The sequence below is a fragment of the Amia ocellicauda genome, chromosome 18 (assembly GCF_036373705.1).
Source record: "Amia ocellicauda isolate fAmiCal2 chromosome 18, fAmiCal2.hap1, whole genome shotgun sequence".
Lineage (NCBI taxonomy): Eukaryota > Metazoa > Chordata > Actinopteri > Amiiformes > Amiidae > Amia > Amia ocellicauda.
Genome location: NC_089867.1, coordinates 23,599,161 through 23,620,517, shown reverse-complemented (window position 1 = coordinate 23,620,517; position 21,357 = coordinate 23,599,161). Strand labels below are relative to the sequence as shown.

Sequence of the window (21,357 nt, the reverse complement as noted above, 5' to 3'; positions counted from 1 at the left end):
TAATACAGTAATTGCCCCTCGCATCCCCCTCCCCGGCCATTAAAATGTTGTAAACCGCAGTAAGCTATTCATTACGGCAGATCCCACCCCCACACACCTTGTCCTGTGCTGTACATTCCTCTGGATTCACCAGATGATCTTAATAGACCTTAAATGCTTCATTCAAGACTGCGTTTTGTGTTTTGATATAATACTAGCAAAAAAAAAATTACGAGGGTTTTTTCACTGTAATACCCCCACTTTGATGGCCGTTTAATCTCTAAGAGCACTTCAAGGGGAAAGAATAATAAATACCTGACCTGAGCCCCATCCTTGCAAGCCTGGTCCTGCACTAGACTCCCACTGCCCACTGCTGTATTCCACCCAGTAGGTTCATATTCCTATGCAGGCCCAGGTCTCTGGAGGCCAAGGTTCAAATGCAGTTCAGGTCATCGAACTGAGGTTCACAGTCTCATGTGAGCTCCCTGTGGGTGTGAGTCTGCTTTCACAAACCCACCATGCAAGAGGGAATTGTAACTGTCAGTCTGGAGGTTGGTGGAGACCCCAGAGGAGGAGAATTAGAAGTTGTTTGAAGAAGAGGGCCGACATACCCGTGCCCTTTCATTGACATCTAAACAATTGCTTTTTAAGCTGGAGCAGCGTGGAGAGACAGATATTCAATTGCCTCTGCAGGACTAGCTCTGTGGGTAAATGGACATTTACATGAAGTAGCACTAATACCAGCCGTAGGAATCCCGAACGAGGGAAATTCTGGTGGCCTCGGATTAGACCGTATGTTAATTTAGTGGTTCTCGACGCACAACTTGGGAGATAAGTTGTCAAGGATTCGATGAAGGCTGAAGTTATCCGTGGAATATTGAATCCTTAATTTGGTATTAAACTGTAGAGCTTAACTCATAAATAGTAAACATGAACACTTGTATGTAATAGTTGCATGGCCAATGGCCTGTTTGGGCTGTCTATATGACTGCTCCATTTAGACAAGCACAAGGCATTGTGTAACAGACTAAGACATTCCTAAGCCCTGTAAATCACCTTGACAGCACGTCAGTTTGAGAACCTGACAAATTCCTCTCTACTGTAACAAATAAAGCGCTGCGATATAATTGGGTTGAGAAGCAAAACAATGCGTACAGTTGCATAATGGGCCTATTATAGTGGTGGAAGTAGTCTGGAGAACTCGAAACAGGAACACGTTTAATTTCAGCTGAGGTGGTATTTCCTTTCACGCAGATAATTTTGACAGAAATTATTATTCCTGAAACAACTGGAAATGTTTATTATGTTTATTAATGGGGGTTTGGAATAACACAGTTCTCTTGTTTTTTTTTTGTGAAACCATAAAATAAAATAATGATCCATGATTCACAATCTTGCTTGATCATTGACTGGTATCACAAAAAAACTTGTGTGTCTTTCAAGGCTCAATGGTCAGGAAGGTGGGCTGCATGGTGGCAGCGGTGGGATTCAGGGTCTCGGGATTTGTCCCAGGGCTAGGTTGAATGAATTACATCTTGTGTACAGTGTGCAGTGGACTGTGACCGCTAGACACCGTGCTTAGAGCAACGGACTGAGGTCTGCAGTGGCATAGTAGGAAGAGCATTGATCTTGTCTTTGGCAGGCATTGAATTGATTTAGTCTGAGACTACTGGGACAATCTATATGTTTTAATTCCATAGTGTTTAGAGCACTGGGTATAATTTAGAAAGCAACTAGAAATTAGTTGATTGGTTGTTAGTGAATGGCTGCACTGTAGGAGACAGACGCTGTGCTCAGAAACAGAGTCCAGAAAGTGGTCGTCTTGTCGTTCCCGAGTCAGGCAGGTGTGTTTGAGATCGTCACAGAGAGGAGTCCCCAGCCATTGCGTATTTGTGTCCACAACCACCTCACAGACAGAAAGGCCACGGAGGAGTCCCGCTGGACGCTGGGGGTGATGAGTTGGCGTCTGGGAATCAGCGATAGAAGGAAACTAAACACCAGCCAAGGTTAAACCGCTGTGCCCCTGCAGCCTCGCATTAGGGACGAGTGGGGAGGGGGGGAGGTCTGCGAGATTCTTGTAATTGTGCCATTTAGGAATTATATCAGCCTTTTTAATCCCACATTAGTGTTCCATTTGCATAATGTTTCTCCTTCGTAAAACACCCACCCAGGCGAGTAAAGTGTCAGCCGCTGATAAAGACTGCCCACCAACAGACCAGAGAAAGAGCTCAGGGAATTATCTCAGCCTCCTTTTGTCTTATTTTGGTTTGTGTGCTTGCGTTACCTGAACTGTTATATGTAGGCAAAAAGTGCACATGCTCAGCTCAGAAAGGGCGTTGTTATAACCATAATCCTAAACATAGAAGAGTTGTTTCAGAGAACGAAAAAAAAAATGTGTGAGTTATAAAATGTGAAAGCCACCATTATATTTAAAGTACATTTGTGGGTTTTCTCCTCAAAGACAAGTGACACCAGTGAACTATCTATTGTGTATTGTGTATTTGCTGATGCACAACACCACACGGAGGCATTTCTCAGAATAGACAGAAGCTTAGATGATCTTTCAATACTTTTAGAGCGATCAAGAACAGAAAGCTCTTCAAAAATCCTGCTGACCCACCCAGAGGCCGTCTTCAACTGGAAACCATCAATTAAGCAAATTAAAAGCTTATCTCACCGGAGGTCAGAATACATGTAGAGGATGGAGGTTTATAATTCAATCTGGAGGTAGGACAACTCGTTTATCTGCCGTGTGTTGTTCATCGGTGCAGGATGTAGGGAGAGAGAACTGCAGTATGGATTGAAAATGTCGGCGGTTCCTCCTCACAATGCGGGCACATATATATATGCAAATGAGTTTGTGTCTGAAAAGGGCTTCGTGCCGTCGTGGCTGGGCTTGTGGAGACACCTCAGGAGGGAGAAGGTAATGCACTTAACAGATTGGTTGGCGCTAATTGTGGCGTTCCTGTGTGCCAGGGACGGGTACGTGTTTTCCTGCTAACCTGCTTCACAATCACAGGAGGCTTCCAGTGTTTTATTCTTCTCCGACTGTGTGAATGGCACAAACTCATATCCTGGTTTTCTAGCCGAGATTATGCTTGCAGTTAGAACCAGTATGGAAGAATGTCTGGCAGTGATTACATTTCATGCGTTCATGCATATTAATATATTCTGCGGATTTGATTCCTGTTGCTGCCATTTCCAGTACAATTACAACGCTGGTGGATTTGTATTTTATGGGACGGGTGTCAGTATCCCAGAACTGCCATAATCCCTGACCTTGTGCTCGGTACCAGCCAGCTCAATCCACTACAGCCCGGTTCCCATTAAAACACTGGGATTTTATAGTGATAACCAATATCTTTTGTATTATTTTCTAAAACATTTATTCACTAACAACTATGAGAGGAATCAGAATTTCTGACAGTGACTCTAAACGAAGACAAAGAGCAGAGAAAACACCGCTGCTTTGGATGATAACTGAAATACAAAAGACGAGTCAGCCAAACTGTCACCCGGCCCCCTGCACACACACATACCCTCCCTCCCCTCAGAAAAAACTAACACAAACAAACAACCTTTGCTGCAGAATATGCTCTGTCAGTGTTTGCTTCATGTCAGGTAAACCCAACCCCCTAAGTCAGGGTGACGGCAGCTCCTCTCGTCTGCCCCGACGCAGCTGCTCAGGCTCAAAGCCGTGTTCACGCTGATGAAAGTGCTTCTCACAAGCCGGGCCCTTTGGTTCCACAGTTATACCGCCCAGGTGCTCCTTCCTCTCGCGGTGTGCCTCTCCATCTGTTCCCGGTCAGATCTCTCCCTCAGAGGCTGACAGACAGCTGTTTGAGATAAATCTCCCGTCTTCGCAGAGGCCCAGCCAGCGGTGTCAGCGCTGTGCTCTGGGCTGCAAGGACTCTCGTCTGACCCATTTCCCCCTTTGTTGATGCTGTTTTGTTTTGTTTTCTTACGTCCTACCTAAGGCTACTGCTGCCATTTTAGAGACTGAGGCCCCTAAAAGCATTTATGTTACCCCCCGTCTGCATATGGGTGTGTCTCTGTGTTTGTGGATCGAGAGTCACGTTCTCTTTACCCACACAATCCCCCCTGCTTTGTTTTTTAATGTGGTTCTTTTGTAAAACAACATTTTTAGAGAAAGAGAGAGAGAGAGGCAAAAAATAACCCCTGTTTGTAGAATACCTTGTTTTGATCTTTCATTAAAAGAAATACAAACATACAAATATTTTGGGCAGGTAATTAAAAGTCAATTTAATTCACAAAATATATTTTTTTCAAATCAAAAAGCAATTCAATTCCAAACAAGAGCAGTCTTTTACGGTGTGAGCTGAGTTTAAATGCTGAAGCAAAGTGTTTTGGAAACCATTTAAAGTGGTTACCTGTTGGTTCCATTTCTTACCCTTGAAAATCTTACACAAGGCGCTATTCTTTTCTATCGCTTGTATGAATGTATGTGTTTTAGCATACAGAGGGCTATTGAGTTTCGGATTATTGTCCCGAAGCAGCGAATACATCTTGAAACCTCCTCAAAACGGGTTGTGTTGTCACACCTGGATACCGGTGGGAAAGTACAAGACGTTATGCAAAGCTTAAGAAAATGAGAGGGCAATAACAGATCCCACAATCCCACACTGCGGTTAATCCAGTCACTTCACACTTACAGTTACAGTAGTCCATGGACTATTATCATCACAATCGCTGGAAGAATAACAATAAATAACCAGATACAATTTTCATTATTCAATCTATCAAGTCAGCAATAAAACCCATCTCATCTTTTTTTGCCGGCCTAAAAAAAGCTATTTAATAACAGGTTTAACAAGCAGGGGATGGTGATAAATAACAAGACCTGAACAAGACCGCTCTTGATACCTAATGCTTTGAAAGGTTTCCCATTGTAAAACTGCGATAACTGAGACCGCCTGTGAAAGGCAATCGAAAGTATATGACTTGTTAAGTAGACAGGACGTGGTAAGTGCTTACATTTGGATGGGTAGAACCTCGTTTCGGTTTCGCCTGGGATTCTGTAATCACAGATCCCAGCTATTTTTCCAGGGAAACGACAGACTGAAGAGCTGTGAAGTCGAGTGTCAGCAGGGGGCTGGAAAGCCATTACTGTCAGCACCATGTGAGGCTCAACTGCATGGCCAATTTGTTCTACTTTGGCTTTTACACAAGATCACTATTGTGTATTTCTTGTCTTCTTCATGTGGTTAAAGTCTCCCACAGCCTATATAAGGTAAAAAAAAGTAAATTTGAATTCAGTTAACAAAATATTGCCCCTCTTATTATTGCAGTCACTTGAGTTCACAGCATACAGAACTAAACAGATTTTTCCAAGGATTGTTGACTGAAACCCAATGATGCTATTAGTTCTATTAGTCAAAAAACTAAAATATTGATGTCATATATCATATCAATGAATTATGTCCCTATGCTGCAGATGTATGTGAATATAAATGATAAGCATTTGTCCTTTAGCATGTTCTGTTCTGTATCAAACCCATATCTTCACATTTCTTCTGCTTATGCGCCATTGCAGCAATTAAAATGAACGCTAGACCAAGAGATTAGTTCCCAATGGTGAGTTTGAGTCCTTCAAGGTCATTCAGTCATTATGAGAACAAGTGTGACAATGTTGGTAAGATGAATTCTGTACCGGCCTAATTAGTCATGCGAGAAGGTTTAGGCCTCAATGACATGATCAACACACCACTGTATTACCCTGCTTCACAAAGCCATGCGCTCTTTCTCCATCCATTATTAAACAGGCCTTCTTTGCTTTGGGTCCTTTTATGTCTAAGACGAACTTGTCCCACATGTTTGCGTTTCATCTTCGGCATCACAGCCTGCTAGCTGTACGGCAGTTCTAAGAATCCCTTTGAATGTAACTGGAGCTGGAGAGTTTGTCTTTTAATGTTCCCACATTGAATTAAATCCTTCCAGCCTTCAGAAATACCAGCAATCTGGCATTATGTTTGCAATATTTTCTCCTGTGGAGGCTTTTATGTCAACTGCCATTGGAGGAGGTGTGTGATTTTCATCTTGTACTTTTTTGTGTTCAAATGTTCGCCGCAACATAAAAAAAAGCAGTAAGTCATGTATTGCAAAGATCAAAGTTGTAAGCATTCCCTGGCACAAGAACTGTACACAAGATTCCATTTGTGTGCTTGCCCATGTGGGGACTAATAAAAGTACATATCTGATATTATCTAATAGAAACAGGGTACCTAAATATGAAGAAAAGCTGAACGCGAACCAGATTTCAGGAATTTCCGAAGCAGACGCTATTCAAAGAAGCGTTCGGCTGCAGTAAGTAACACGTTTACGCACTGAAGACTCATCCATCACCGCTTATGAAATAATTCTACAAACTGTAACACCTGCTCTTCAAACTGGCAAACGAACTGCCCCTGTAGCAGTCGGCAAACCTCTGCAGTGTTGACTAACAAGCCAAGCTAACAAAATGCTGATACAGAAGTGAATTCTGCAGAGCTACACAGCCAATGTTGTTGTCATAGGAAAGGGAAACCTATCGAATAGGGAGAAATTTACTGCCTCAATAGATAGGTAGACAAGGAACACTCAGAGCACGATTTAATTAGAATGCCACCAAAATTGTTTATCCATCTCTAACGAAGTGCTCTAGAGACGGACAGTTGGGAAGACACGTCTAAAGTTTTTCTAAAGAACATACTATCACTTAGAAGATTACTCCATTTGGTTGCTGGGGAACTACATGATATCAATGATGTACCACACACTTCTCTTTTGTCTACTGTTCTCTCTATGGCCTTGGATGAACAATATTTTCATAATTTCGAAAGCTATGCTGCACCTGGCCTCTCTGGAGCGATATGATGTGCTACACGAATATGGCCTGATGTTTCTCCTCTCCACAGGTGTGAGGAAGAAAAGGGAAAAGGTTGGCCGGGAGTCGGGAGCCAGAGGGAGACAGGAAGCTGTAAGTTTTCTCCATCACCCAGTCTTGTTCCTCTGGTTTAACAATTTTTTCCATTTTGTTTGGTCTTTCTTAATTGCATGTTAGTTCTGGTCACAGGCTTCCATTCTGTGGAAGGCCAATATGAAGTTTCTTCTATAGGCGGGTGGGTCGAAGTTTTGATTTAATCCTGGCCTTCACAACCATGTACCCAAATTACAGGTAAATTCCCAGCTTTCTGCTCTACAGGATGGGGTGTTTTGTGATTTTTGATACAAGATTATTCCAAAGTTCTATCTTTTTGATTGAAAAACATAAATCTATCTTCAGGTGAGGGGGAGCGATAGCGGTCATGTATTAATTGTCATTAAACAAAGGAAAAGCTTTCATATATTTTCCTGTAGGGGACTGCAGGGGTGGCCCCTCCATAATAAGCCATGACATCATAAATATGAGACTCACAACAGGATAAGACACACAATCAGTGATTACATCAAAGCAATCATTCATATCCGTAATGAGAATTGAAAATCCAATACGTTCTTGATGCACCTCATTTGAAATATTATGCATGGGCGTTTTCGTGTGTCGTATCTGAAGTAATTAATTTAGCAATTTGGCTCGCGTTATTCGGGCTGCACTTGCGAGGTGCAGATGTGAAGGGCAAGCGAATGAGGTGACCACCGCGGAGACGCGCTAGAATTACACGCTCCATTCGGAGTCAGACGTGTCGAAAGTCCTCCTTTCTTAATTGCAATTAATTCTGGTCTCCAGCCCCGGCTGCTCGGGGGTGCAATGTGCTCATATATTAAAGGTCAGCGCACTCCTCCCCGGAGGCAGCTGCTCTTGATTAGTGCCACAGTCTGTGCTGCGGAGCTTTGGCATCACTGCCTGTAACGAGAGGCGAGATGTAAGGCAGTTGTTATTGTCAATAGAGTTCGGGCACCTTCTACCGAGGATACAGTTGGCGGCCGCTGTCCTCCAGTCCTCTGCCCCCTGCTTGACGTGTGGTGTAGGGGGTAGTGTTGGGGGTGGTGGGGAGGCAGGACTGTTGTGACTGCAGCAGCTCTGTTGTCACATGTTCATTCATTGCTGCAGCTGTGCTGGGCAGCTCAATCGCAGTGCCTTTGATCTCTTGTAATTAACAATGACTGTCTCTTAGATGTCATTGCAAAGAGCCTGTCAGAATGACGAGTAGCTATGGGGGGGGCTGTCCATAAATCACAAGGAGTAGATGATCACTATGTGCCAGGCTGCGTCTCCCAGCTGAGTGTCCAATTCTCAGTGTTTCTCAACTAGGTAGGTTAGAGATGGTCACCTGATCTCTACCTGCAAAAAGTGTCCGATATCATTTCCACACTTGACTCCAGGTGTGGCTCATTCTAATTGAAAACCAGACTCTTTCTGTAGATATGTGCGGTCCACCCGTCATTAAGGCACTCAACGTCATCAAATAATTCCCCCCATGTGGTCCATGCAAGAGACGTGGACAATCACACTTGCGCAGGGAATCATAGTTTCCCAACCACGGCGACTGGAGCTTCCTTTGGAGTTCCAGTGCTCCCACTGCAATGCCAGACACCTGCCAGTGGCCACAACTCCATCGGCGCCACGCAATCCCAATAAAGGTTTGCAGTAGGAGCAGCGCAGCGTCCATTCCCAGAGTTCCACCATTGTCCCCAAACTAGCTCCGCCACACCACCTCGTCACAAGCGCTTGTTTCCGGACACAAAAAACTGAAAAGAAACGCACAAAGAGGGATTTGTTTCCTGATAAAAAGCTCTATTAAAAGTAAAGTACACGTCCCCTAGGAAATCAACTAATCTTTTTCTGTCGTTTTTGGCCGCGCTGGCGTGTTTGTTTTGTAACGTTAGCTGGTGGCGTCTCCCCAGGGTGTCAGCTGTGCGCGGAGGGGTAGCGAGGCGGGCGTGCATCGCACCGCCATGCCTGCTGGCTGCCTTTCGGTTCACAGGGGAGGAAGAAAAGGAAAGAAAAAAGGGAAATCTTGCACACACTTGTCTGGAAGGAGGCCAGCCACTGATAAACTCCCTGTGTGAGTCTCTTTGTGCTGAGCTGCTGGACTGTTTGACATGAGTCCATTAGAGTCTGTCTTGCCAAATTGCTCTAGAAAAAACTTAGCGGGCAAACATTTACTCGGTACACATTCCCCATGTACAACAGCGTGTGATATGGTAGTGCTTATCAACCCTGAATGGGATCTCACAACCTCATATCACAGAAAGAAGAGCTAAATACAGAAAAGAGGTATGCGTGCTGAATGATTTGTTAAACAACATCTGGTGCTAAACACCAGTACAGAACATGATCCATTAGTTTTACATGGGGTGATCACCCACAATCATACATTCAGGTGTGTCCGGGGGGGGGCCTGTTCAATGAGGCTCTGTCTTCTGCATGAGATGGCTGAGTAACACGACTCAGCAGAAACTAGGCCAGATCAACTCCAAGTTCTTTGTCTCTGGCCTGGAGGCACCTGCCTCGTCTCCCCTCCCCAGTGATGCCTCGCAACAGCCTTGTCAAACAGCTCTGAAATAGGCTGGCCTCTTTGTTGTTGCTTCCACCCCTCACAATAAAAAACGCCCGTCCCCGCATTGTTGTGAATACAAAGTCAATGTCAACACTTCTGTTGCGTTCGGCCCGGATGTGGTGATGCTGTTGTGTGTGGAACAATGGCGGATAACAAGTTTTAGTTGGTACATTGTAGTGGGGGGTTTTCGCTTGGTTTTGTTCTCTTCCTGATGTTGACATGCTGTATTGATTAGTTTCCTGGGCATGAAGGTGTTGTGTAATATGAGATCCACGTCGCTGAAATTTCATCTTTCCTTTTGCCTCAACCTGTAACTAAATGTATTTTCTTTTAAGGATGAAGAACGTCATACTAAACGTCAATCTATTCTCGTCAGTTCACAATAACATTAGACAATTTGCGAGTGATCGCACAATGTCACTGTCTCTGCATAGCGAGTGGACAGTCACCAACACTCTGACAGTTAAAGTAGTGTAGCATTTTTCTTACATTGATCAGCAACTGGGAACATGTTCAGCCGCCATACACCAAAGCGAGCAAACTTTCTGTCCGGCTTTTGCAGTTCAAACACGTAAGGTACAGGCCAAATGAAAACATCAGCCCACCCGCCGGTTTGCGCATTAGAAACGTAATACATGACGACAGGGTTGGATTAAGTAGAAGGAAAAATCCTCCGCCTTCAAGTATTGTAATTGTAATTTCCATTTGGTGGATGTGTCAAAGGTTGAATTTCTGGAGTCAGCGTCTGATGAAGAGTAAATTAAACCTTTATGACATCTTGTGGACTATAATAATAAGATATAATTAAAAATGACTCGCTTCTAAGTTTAATAGCAAGAATAGAAAAAATATGAATGAATATGTAAAGAAGACCGATATGAGAGGAAATAACAGGTTTAAAATATAACTGTCTTCACTTGGAGCAGGAAATAAAATAATAATGATGATGATGATTATAAACAGATATACTACGATTTTAAACTGAAAAACAAAAGTAGGCAGTTGGCTGTGGACATGCCAGTAATATATCTCCTTTCCCTGGCACTGGGAGCAGGCTTCTCCTGAGCCATGTGCAGCGATGCCCCGATCCCGTCTCCTGGATTCATAGCTGACATTTTGCGAAATGATCTCCGTGCATGTGCAATGATGTGGATCACATCACAGCCAGACAGCCTCATCCGTTATAATTTATTTCTTTTTTCTCTCTCCCTAATTTCCTATATATTTTTTTAAAACTCGTAGACTTCTTCTCTACCTCTCAAAACAGCTAATTTATATGCTAATGAGCAGATAACAATCAATGCATTTCATGCTTGCCTGCCCCCAATCAATACAATATTACCCGGCAGATGAATGAAATACATTTATTACACACAGGCTCGGAGACGGAGTCGGGCTGCTGTTTAATACAGGAATAGAGCCGATAAGTGCCTTTGTGTAGGAGCGGGGACACAGAGACACAACAATGCTCACCGTTTCAATTTCTGACCTCTTTAAAGCTGTATGGGTTTCATTTGGTTTCAGTGCAAAACCTTTCGAATTTCTCAAAACTAGCCTTGAATCGAGCGATCACTCATTAAATGAAATACGTGTGTTTCCAGGGGACACCTATCGTTAGTGTATGATAATGTCTCATTAGTACTAAACCCCAAGGTATAGGTGTGCATGCCAAACAGTGTGGAAAGTGCATCCTTCTCATTGCTTGGAGATAGATGCTATTGATTTCAACATTAAAGCATTCTCCAGAACAGGGGTAGGTGGAGAACAATACAAAATCTCTATATATCTATATGTGTGTGTGTATATATATATATATATATTCTGAATATATATGCAATTTGGCATGAATTTGAGGAGGAATATATGTACATACATATGAGTATCTTTATTTTTGCGTAAAAAAGAGCTAAGAATATATTCTTCTACTGTGTCATGTCCTCCCTCAGTCCAATTAGAAGGAGCAGTATATCCATTATTCATTCCCAAGTCTGCCTAAAGAGCCATTTCATATCGCTCATCGAAAGAAACAAGGGATTTCAAATAGCTTTCAGCTCGCACCCAGTGGCAAATGGGAAAGAAGGCTTTCTATTTTGAAAAACAATTAACCTTATACCTCGGGCTCTCTAATATGACAGATCCACTTCTCATTGCTAGTCTCAGCTCATTCTGTTGACTACACTAACAGCACCAGCAAACAAGGTGAGTTTTATAATTACAACCAGGCATTCGCAAACCACATAGAACAGCCGACACGCTTGTGAAACCTTGTGAAAATCCCTAAATCGCTACCAATCGTGTTTTCCTTAGCATATTTGTTCCGCCTAATGATGCGTCCTGATTAGCCTACTGTCTGAGACCAAGGCCAATAGAGGTGCTGCAGCAATTCTTGTCGCCTCCAACACATCTCGAACACTGATTCAAGAACTGTGGTTTTGTTTCAGTTAATCACATTGATTACCTCACCACACCCGATAAGATGCGTAGTAATCACTTACACAGGGAAGGTTGCAAAACAGGACTCAACTTGTGTTAATGGCCATCCTCAGTTCTTGCCCCATCTCTGTAATAATACCCGCTTGATAGCTGCAATCTCACTCTTTCTAGGATTTGGTAAACAAAGGGTATTCCCCTGTAGGCGGACCTGACAGGTTTACAGTAGGATCTGAAGATGGGGACCATAAATCAGGAGCTCCATTTGCAGGTCCAGATGTACACCCAGAAGTCATGCCTTCTTTGGGTATTGGCTAACATCAGTTAATGCAATATCTAAGTGCAGACTAGCTTGCCTCATACCATCCCAAGCAAGGAATCTGATCCACAATAGATGGTTTACCAAGATGTGTTTCCATTTAAGACTGGAATCCAAATCTGGGCTGTTTATGTAACCTATATGTTATCTATTATATAAGTTTATTTTGTTTTCTTAAACAAAATCTTTAAGCATAAACAAGCACATTGTAACAAGTATCCACAAAGATGCATTTTATAATTTCAGTAAGCTCAGAGAAATTCCCCTTGGCCAGTAAATAAAATGCCTTCCTTCCCTGGCCTTTATACCAGGCAGTTTGAAGTTCTGTATCTGGGGGTGAGGCAGACACAGACAGTCTTTTAGCCAAGAAGGTCAAACTCTGCGTTCAACACCACATTCTTACAAAATAAAGAGAGAGAGCGAGACAGAGAGAGAGAGAGAGAGAGAGAGAGAGAGAGAGAGAGAGAGAGAGAGAGGGGGAGAATAGTCACATCTTTCTAATTTCCTAATTTCCTCACCCTTCATTTGAAGGAAGAATGCTGCCCAATCTGCATGAAATACAGCCAGGGGATCCAAAGGCACCCCGTTGGTTGTCGCTAGGAAACCGAATAATCACTGGGAAGCTCGGGCTGTTTGCTCTGCTGGCGCTGGGGTGGTAGCTGGGTAGCGCTGGCTGGCTGGAGTTAGACACACTTGGCCGTAAACAAAGAGCTGCATTAGTGCGGGGATCGGCGTCTCTTGGGGCTGGACGTCATAAGTCAAGGCAGTAGTGGGGGGCAATGGAAGGTAGGATTCGCCTTGTCTCACTTTTGAAGTTCTTTCTTATTCCCCACTGCTTTACACCCTTGGAATATGAGAAAATTGCCTCCATATATTATCATATTTATTTTATTAAATAATAAATACTATAGTCCCCCATTTTATGGCTACCCACGTGTGTTTTTTTCCGGTGTACTACAGGACTCTCCTCCTTCACCTCAAGTGGCCAAAACAGTAACATAAGCCAGAGGCCGGTTAGTGTCCAATCGCACAATGCCACTGCATGTCTTTCAGATTAGTGTAAGAACAGCAGTCCTGTGTGCGAATGTCTTAATTATGATTGGTGAATTATGAAGCTCACAATACGTGTGACCCTTCTCCCGATGTCAGTTCGGACACTAGAACACCATTTCAGAATCAAGGTGGGGGCAGCAAAGTGTTTTCTTGGAAATGAAGAACAAAAAATATTCAGTGGAAAACTGGCAACCCTCCCAGAAAATTCACTTACAAAAGAGCTTTATTTAATTACATACCTTGTATACACCACTTGTACTGTATTTATTTGTGTACGAGACTGAAAAAAAATTGCAGCTGCCAAGAAATGTTGCTAAAGGCCAGCTCTGGAAACAGTCTGCCGAACAGCAGTTATTTCACACATGGCCCCCGGCGGCCCCGAGACACTGCTGACATCTGAAATACGCGCCAACTGAAACTTTTACTGAGTGAACCTCTATAGGTGCTACTGTACGACACACTGCTGTAACCAAACACTGAAACACAGGTAACTTTTACCTTTACCTAAAAACAGGCAGCCAGGCGTCTGCACACAAAGGCACAGACACCTTGAACTCCGTGCCAACAGTTCCCCGTTCCCCGTCTTTCCCGAGACTGCAAAGATGAACCGCTCTCTCCGAACAGCGGCACTTTCACCAGCTGAACTGATGAATGGTCTTTTAAATGCCAGCGTTAAGTAGCACCATAGTCTTGTTATCCCTGCTTTAAGAAAGCAATAAAGTCAACCCCTCCCACTGAGTCTCTTTTAACAGAGCCCCTTTACATTCAAAAGACAGGCCTCTTCACTTCTGGGAAGCTGTAACACAAAATGCCTGAGAGTGCATTTCAATTGAGCAAAATACTTATATTCACTGCACTGCATTGTTAAAATGTTACCAAACTGTTCAAGATCCCATTGAACGTTATCTCGTAGCTTTCCATGCATCTCGTGCCGGTTAGTGTTGGTCTTTTTACCCCAATTGGTCCAGTTGATACATAAATAGGAAGTTATGATAAGAGACTGCTTTTTTGTGGGGTGGGGAGTGAACAAGTTAGAAGTAATGCTTGTAATCCGAAAGGGGATGAATAGATTATTGGGCTATGGTAACAAATATCCAACCTTCCAGGGACATCCCAGTAGGATGTGTTTCTGGCCAGTGTCACTGTTTATCTGGTGCCCCTGCTCCCTCCAGGACAGAAGCCGAGGCGTCACAAATAACACAAACAACACACACACCCCATAGCCAACGCCTCGTAAGCAAGGAAGAGAAACTAACAACAGACAGATGCTTCAAATCAGATCCGTGGCCTTTAACAGATGCAGTACCGTTGCACTGACCTACATATCAGGAATGAAGATATCCGATAAAAGACATTTGCATTTACTATTTTCCCTCAGAGTTCCTGAACTCCCTTTAATTTCCTGTGATCTAACCTCTGCACAGGAACGTCAGAGGGGGACCCGGCCAATAGTGACTTCTCTAGTAGAGGCATGAACCGAAGGCATGTGCGGCACATGTCCTTTCTGCCACGCTATTTAGATGCCAGTTTGTGGATTGTGAATAAAGGGAAGGTTAAAAGCAGCAGAGGAAATGGAGAGGTAATCGCTGCGCACATCTGTTTCCCTGGTGAACAATAAAGTGAACATGTTTAATTTCCTGTCACAATAACGATTAAATTAGACGCGGTTTTCATACTTAACCCCTTTCACACAAAAAAAAAGGAAGGCCAATTCTCTGTCTTATTTATGCTGTAAACCACCTTGAAATTCTCCCATTGGCTGCTGTGTTAATATATGTATGAAACATAAGTCTGAGTAAGGCTTTGTGACAGTGACGGGAATTGCAACAATAATGTGTAATTTCTTTGGGAACAAAGACTGAATACAAACTAGGACAAAATGCATTTCCACTCAAGCAGGGAATATACTGTTAGGAAAGATTCAGTTCTTATCAAGACAGAATACACAAAACTGCCTGAAAGTATTGCATTGACACATGTGTTTTTATATTTTTGTACATACACCGTGTGAATAATATCATAGATGAGAAGAGCAGCAAACAGTAGATTCCCACTCTTCATTGTGAGTCAGCAGAGGTCAGTGCAAACAAACCACACAGTTTTTCTTGTTCTTGTTCTCTAGAAGAATATATTTGTGACTGAAAAGAAGAACTAAGCCGAAATCTTCTATCAAGCATTACAGAGGTGATGTGGGGGGGGGGGGGTTGTTGACAGAAAAGCAGGGGAGAACATGTATGTTTTTTTTTCACACACATATGCAGAGGTAGTCTGGTGTCACTTGTGTCACATGTCTCTGATAATGGCTGGGCTTTTATCCCAACACACAGACAGAGAAACAGCACAGAGAGGCAGCTTCATTAAATGTACAGAAAAATAAAGCAGTGTTTGGGCTTGATACCTGAGAAGGAGCAACACATTTAAATCACACTTTTTATCACCTCATTTTGTGTGTAGCATGGTGATATTACTTACTTTGGGGTCACGTTGTTAAAAAGGCTATACTGTGATTAAATCAAATGGTATCCTCGTTGAAGGTTTCACATTTAACAGCTGTATTTTGCAAAGGGTTTTGATGACCAAACTGATCAGGAAGGGAACCGACATCAAAGTAAATCTTCCCATGGTGCACTGCTGTCCAAGTGAGAGCTTAGATGTGAATTAAAATACTCTAGCACAGCAGTACGTGGCTATAGCAAGGCAATGCAGTCTGGGAAAAGTAAGTTATATATTACACTTTTATGGTTTGATTGACTGTGGGACTCAGTATCCATAACTACAAGCATGCTTCTTCATAAAAGCTACTGTGCGTTGACTTTACTACTATTTATTTGTACAGAAGGTGGTTTTCATTTCATAGGTGACTGTGTTTGCCCCTGGACCTCCCACACGTGTTCATTCAGCAGGAAAATGCTACTTAAACTCCACACCAAATTGAATCACCTCAATTAATTGTTTAAAAGCATGCTCTGAGCTCTGACAGACTGTAAAAGCTCAGTGGGGGGGAGGGGATAGGCAGCAGATAGTGTGGTGGCTATCTGATGCTGGCCAGTGGAATATGATCAAAGTGTCCACACTTCTGTGTTTTGTCCAGTACAGACCAGCAGGGATTGAGTGTCCTGTCCATCTGGTCAGTGCCTGCCCGGGGGGAGGGGAGGGCAGTCTGTTTGAAGGGGACTGTTTTTCTGTCCAGTTGAGCAAGCACTCTTCCCTTATCTCTAAACCACAATCACAGTTGGTAATAATTAGCTCACTTTTGGACACAATCTGGATTGTCCTCAGGGAAGTTGTTTATTTTAAAAAGCAAGCAGCACGTCTGCCTTTTGAATGTTATATTTCAGGTGATTACTCAATGTGTTCTACCTCATGTTTTCCACTGTTTGTTTTGGGTGATTTGTGGATGGATTTCTCCAAATGAGAAATTTCACTAAATGGTTAAATCACGAGGTTTCAATTTTAACCAGAAATATTCCAGAGTCACTAGTAACATCTTTTGGTTTGCACCTTTAACTACTATTTGTTCAGCAGGAAATACTAGTGTTTCTCAGTAATGCTCAAAACCTTTATACCCCATAACTGATTGTAGGTGTGTAGTACACCGTAGAAGTCGGCCGTGACCTGCTAACTGATACGGCACGATATGTATCATATACTCGGAGTCAGAGTGTTGCTGTTGTATATGCTGTGTTTCAGAGAGTTGCGTTTCCTCTCATGGTAGCTTCTGTGCTCCGAGAATGGCATTTACCTAGTAGATAAGACCTTCAACAACAGCTTTGACCCCTGACTTCTTCAAGCCCTTCTCCTCAACACCCCCCCGGTTCGCCCGCTACTTCTCTTGAACACGCCAGTCTCCGTCCACTGATAAGTGACGTCAGACGTGTGCGAGATGTCAGCTTTGAGACTACACTATGGAAAAGCAAATCAAACGTATGTGTCATAGAAGGCTCGGTAGAGGAACACCAGACTTCAAATCTGAAAGAAAAATCAATACCGAAACAAAAACCAAAAAAACTTCTTTACTGATCTTTAATTTATGGTACTTGCCATTGCAATCAAACAACAATCTGTCCAAAATCAAGTCCATTCCCTGTATGAAGGGTCAGATATTATTATGATGATGACAATGATGATTCACTGACATTTTGGGGGTTGATTTTTGACCCTTCGATTGTCATGCAGCGTGGATGGTGGAATAACATGTCAGGATTTGACAGGGTTTGTTACATCACCCAAAATTACAAGGCCCCTTTGTGCAGCAAAAAAGGAAGTCTGCAATCAGGCCAGCCAGCAAGTCATTCAAGTGAGGGGCCACTCGCCGCGGCCGCTAACGAGGGAGCACACGAGGAGAGACCGGCTGGCAGCGCCGACACGGCCGCCACAAAGGCAAGAGCGAGGGAGCGGCTGAGGACGAGTGAATGAAGATAACACTTGGATATTGTCTGCAGCCACCCAGATCGCTGAGCGTCATGGGTGGCTGAGCAGTGGCCGGTCTGTGTCTTGGTTTGGGGGAAGAGAGAGAGAGAAAGAAAGAGAGGCAGAGAGGCAATTGAGTGGAGGTAATGTGCAGTGTGCCGCACCAACCAGCTGAGTAATGAAGAGAGAAAAAAAAAGTAGAAATCTGCTCCTGTTTATTTATTCCCACCTCTCAGGTTACCAACGGTGTGTGACACTCAATGTCGATGTCTGCATCAGGGAAACATCGCTTTCCAGTACACCCTGCATCCAAAGTCTTCTCCTCTAAGATCCAGGAGATGCCTTCACGGTTTGTGGTGGAGCGTTGTAGTTCTCGATGGCCGGGACTTCGGGAATTCAAACTGGGCCGAGGTACCTCATAAAATACTTCACTGGAAAGACGAGGCGTGTTAAATCATAGCAAACTGAGAAAGAAACCCCAGTCTATAATCGAAGATGGAGAAAAACTGTTGAATCCTCACGATGTGCATTTTCTTTCTCCTCCGGCTCTGGATTTGTGCTTTGCTTTCTTTCCGCTCCCATTCCTAGTCTTTGTGTATCATTTGTGAGAAGATAAAAAGAGTTTAGGTCAGTACACATGTGACTGAAATCACACAACCCCGGTTATTCAGCACGGAGATGTATTGTCGTCTGCTGAAAGTACAAGGAAGGTTTCATCCACTGATTCTTTCCACCCTGTGTGGAGTGTAACGGGGCGGGGAAGTGCTAATCATCGAGGGGAATATACTGGAAGCCAGCAGGGAGTCCCCCCAAATATAGTGGCGCATATGCCTGAGTGTGTAACTGTTTAATTGTGCAGATAAGTGTTTGAGCGTGTGGTGGAACCCAGCCGTGTGGCAGGTGTAGGTCTCCCTCACACATCAATTAGTCTAGCTGGAGTCGCTGGAGCAGAGAGGTTACTGTAGCTGTTGGGCTTGTGGGTCTAGGAAGTCCTGTCTCCCCCACCCCCCCATCTCCTCATTAACCCCCTCCTCCTCTGAGGAAGTATCCAGAGAGAGGCAGGGCCAGCTCTCTTTGAAGTGTGTTTGTTTAATGGGCGCAATAGGCCCCTGCCTCTTGTAACGGGGAGGAGCTAAGGGCCAGGCGGTGAATGGGAAGCTGTTTGTAACAAAAGTGTGAGTGTTAGTTCTTCGGCCTGTCTATGGAGGTGAGAGTGACGTTCTGGTAGAGCAGTCTGCATCCAGATCAGGGTGAGTGGAGCCCATCGATGCGTCCCGATGCTGTTTTATAGGGATTGTGTGTGTTGCTAAGATGCTATCAGACCACGCAGTGTTGCTGAAACACCGCCCTTGTGTGACAGTTGTGTTAGCATGCTGGACAATGATTTAAATGTAATATCTGTATCAGCTAAGGTATCTATACCAGGTGGCTATGCCTCTGAGAAGAGGACGGTTACAAGAAATTTCCAGTTATTTTACAGAACAGTTGCAGGTGAATTGTTTTTGAATATCCCACTAATAGGGTTAACCTCGCTTGGGAAGAAGCTGCTGTGCTGGATGTGATTTGCTTTGTTCTCAGATTAAACTATTCAGTCCCGTGCAGAAATGTGACACAGGCTGAATCACACCAGAATGAGCCATTTCAATCTGACTGAAAAGCTTAGCAGATATTCAAATTAAAGAGCTTCAGAGCAAAGCAGTAAAAGTACCACATTGCATAACTGTAACCAACGCCGCCTTTAAAGAAACAAATAAATGAGTAATTATAATAGAAAAATGTATTTCTTTACAAGCTACTTTCACTTTTTAAATTACTAAGATCTCGCTAAAGATGTTCACAATATGTGTGTTGGGGGAGCACATGTGTAGCTATGTGCTCATGAGTGACTGCGGAGACGTGACCTAATCTAGTGTGACGTTTGGCAAAGTTAAGGCTGTCTAACAACAAAATCATGGTGCGGATCATTGCAATGCCAGGGGAATCAAACCTGGACTCAATGATATAGTGAGACCGAAGAGGCATCTGCTATTGTTTGGTCTGGCTTCATTCTCTAACATGCAGATTGTGCTGCGAAGCTTTGTGCAGAATCTTTTAGACAGATCTACCGTTGAGATAACGGGAATGTTTCACCATGATCGCGTGTCTTACGGCAAGAGCTGTGCAGTATATCACACTGCTTAGCATTTATATGCCTTCATGGGATGGTCAAGCTAGAGCAATTTATTTTTATATTAGCATTTGTAGCACACCACTACTGTCCCTTGCTATTTAAGGGAAAGTGGTTGTTGGGGGGGGGGGGGGGTTGTGAGGAGGATTTGGCTTCAGTTAGGCATTGCATTATTTAGGACGTGACTGTCAATATCTCATACAGTAGATCCACAGAGAGATCAGTGGAACAGATGTGGTTTCCCTTATAAGGATTTATATTAAAAAATTAGATTTGCAAGGACTGTATTAATGCTTCATCTGTGCTTTGAATGTACATGTTTATGTGACAAACGGCACTGGCTCACCACCAGTACTGAGGAGCGCCCAGTCCTGGGAGACCGCTGTCTCTGGCTTTTCCTAATTCTCCCTTCTGTTCTGTGTTAACTCTTGCTCAAATGAGGGAACAAGTGGAGTTGCTTCTCGACTAAAAACCCAGCTTGTAATCACATGCCTAGAAGCTGTGGCAAAGGTAGAGTGAAAATGCCGCTATTATAGTGCCTTGTACCCTGTGTCCCCCAGGTTAGGCCAGTCCGGCCCACCATGATCCTTTTGTGGATGAAGTGGTTACTGAATATGGATGGATAAGTAGATTTAGTAAGATAGGACTCTATCTCTCCATCGTATGTTAATTGTTACAGCCTCTTATTCTATGTTGGAAACTATTTCATCTTCAGAGAAAACAGGAAACATAGGTGTTGTCTGAATAAAGTCTCCCTAAAGGCTATGTTTTCTTCTCCTATAAGGCACAGGGATCTAAAACGCACAGTGTAGAAGATAGACACCATCACTCATTGAAAGCAACGAGCCAGGATTTTAATTAGCTGTATATAAATATGATGCTTCTTGTGCATACATGTCATGCACATATCTGAGAAGTGTACTCCAACTTCTGACAAAGTCTGGTGAAGACAAGCTCTTGGCACAGTTCTTGATTATACACCAAATTGAGCTGCTTTGAAAAGCTGTGATTATGACAGTGAACGCTGTACATCTGTCACTTCTCTACAAAGCGTGTAATGCTACTTCATGTTCTGTCCAGCACAGAATGCCTGTATTACACACATTGTGTTGTGTGATGATAATGGCTGCCTACCCACATACTTAAGGGAGCTCTTTCTGGTGGAGTATCAGACAAACCTACAGAGGATGTGCCAATGAGTTTTGTTTCTGATCTGTATGTAACTAAAGCAGCTAAACCTCTGATTGGATTGATTAATTCTGGAGTACACTGTGGCATTAGCTGATGCTTTTTACAACACATTTTCATATAGTTTTATTTTTCCAGACTAACTTATTTCTTTCCATGGAAGGAAAGGCAATGATTCTGTTTGGAACATTTTTACATGGCTTGTGACAAAACAGGGCTTCTCTCCCTTGGAAAACCACTTATTAACTTGCTTTAGCATCCAACCCTGCTCTGCAAAGCCCACCATTTCCCCAATCACCCCTGATTTATTA

At 43.4% G+C, this 21,357-nt stretch overlaps 1 protein-coding gene across 8 annotated transcripts in view; it reads left to right on the top strand.

The window, feature by feature from the left end:
• Positions 1 to 21,357, top strand: part of LOC136714214 (polyhomeotic-like protein 2) — a 69,564-nt gene that overhangs the window by 2,825 nt on the left and 45,382 nt on the right. For 7 of the 8 annotated variants that reach the window (XM_066691577.1, XM_066691575.1, XM_066691576.1 and 4 more), the window contains exon 2: positions 6,894 to 6,955. The gene's annotated coding sequence lies outside the window, so the exon portion shown is untranslated. Of the gene's footprint in view, positions 1 to 6,893; positions 6,956 to 18,882; positions 18,942 to 21,357 lie in introns of those variants that run through there. The other variant, XM_066691571.1, reaches the window with a different exon arrangement.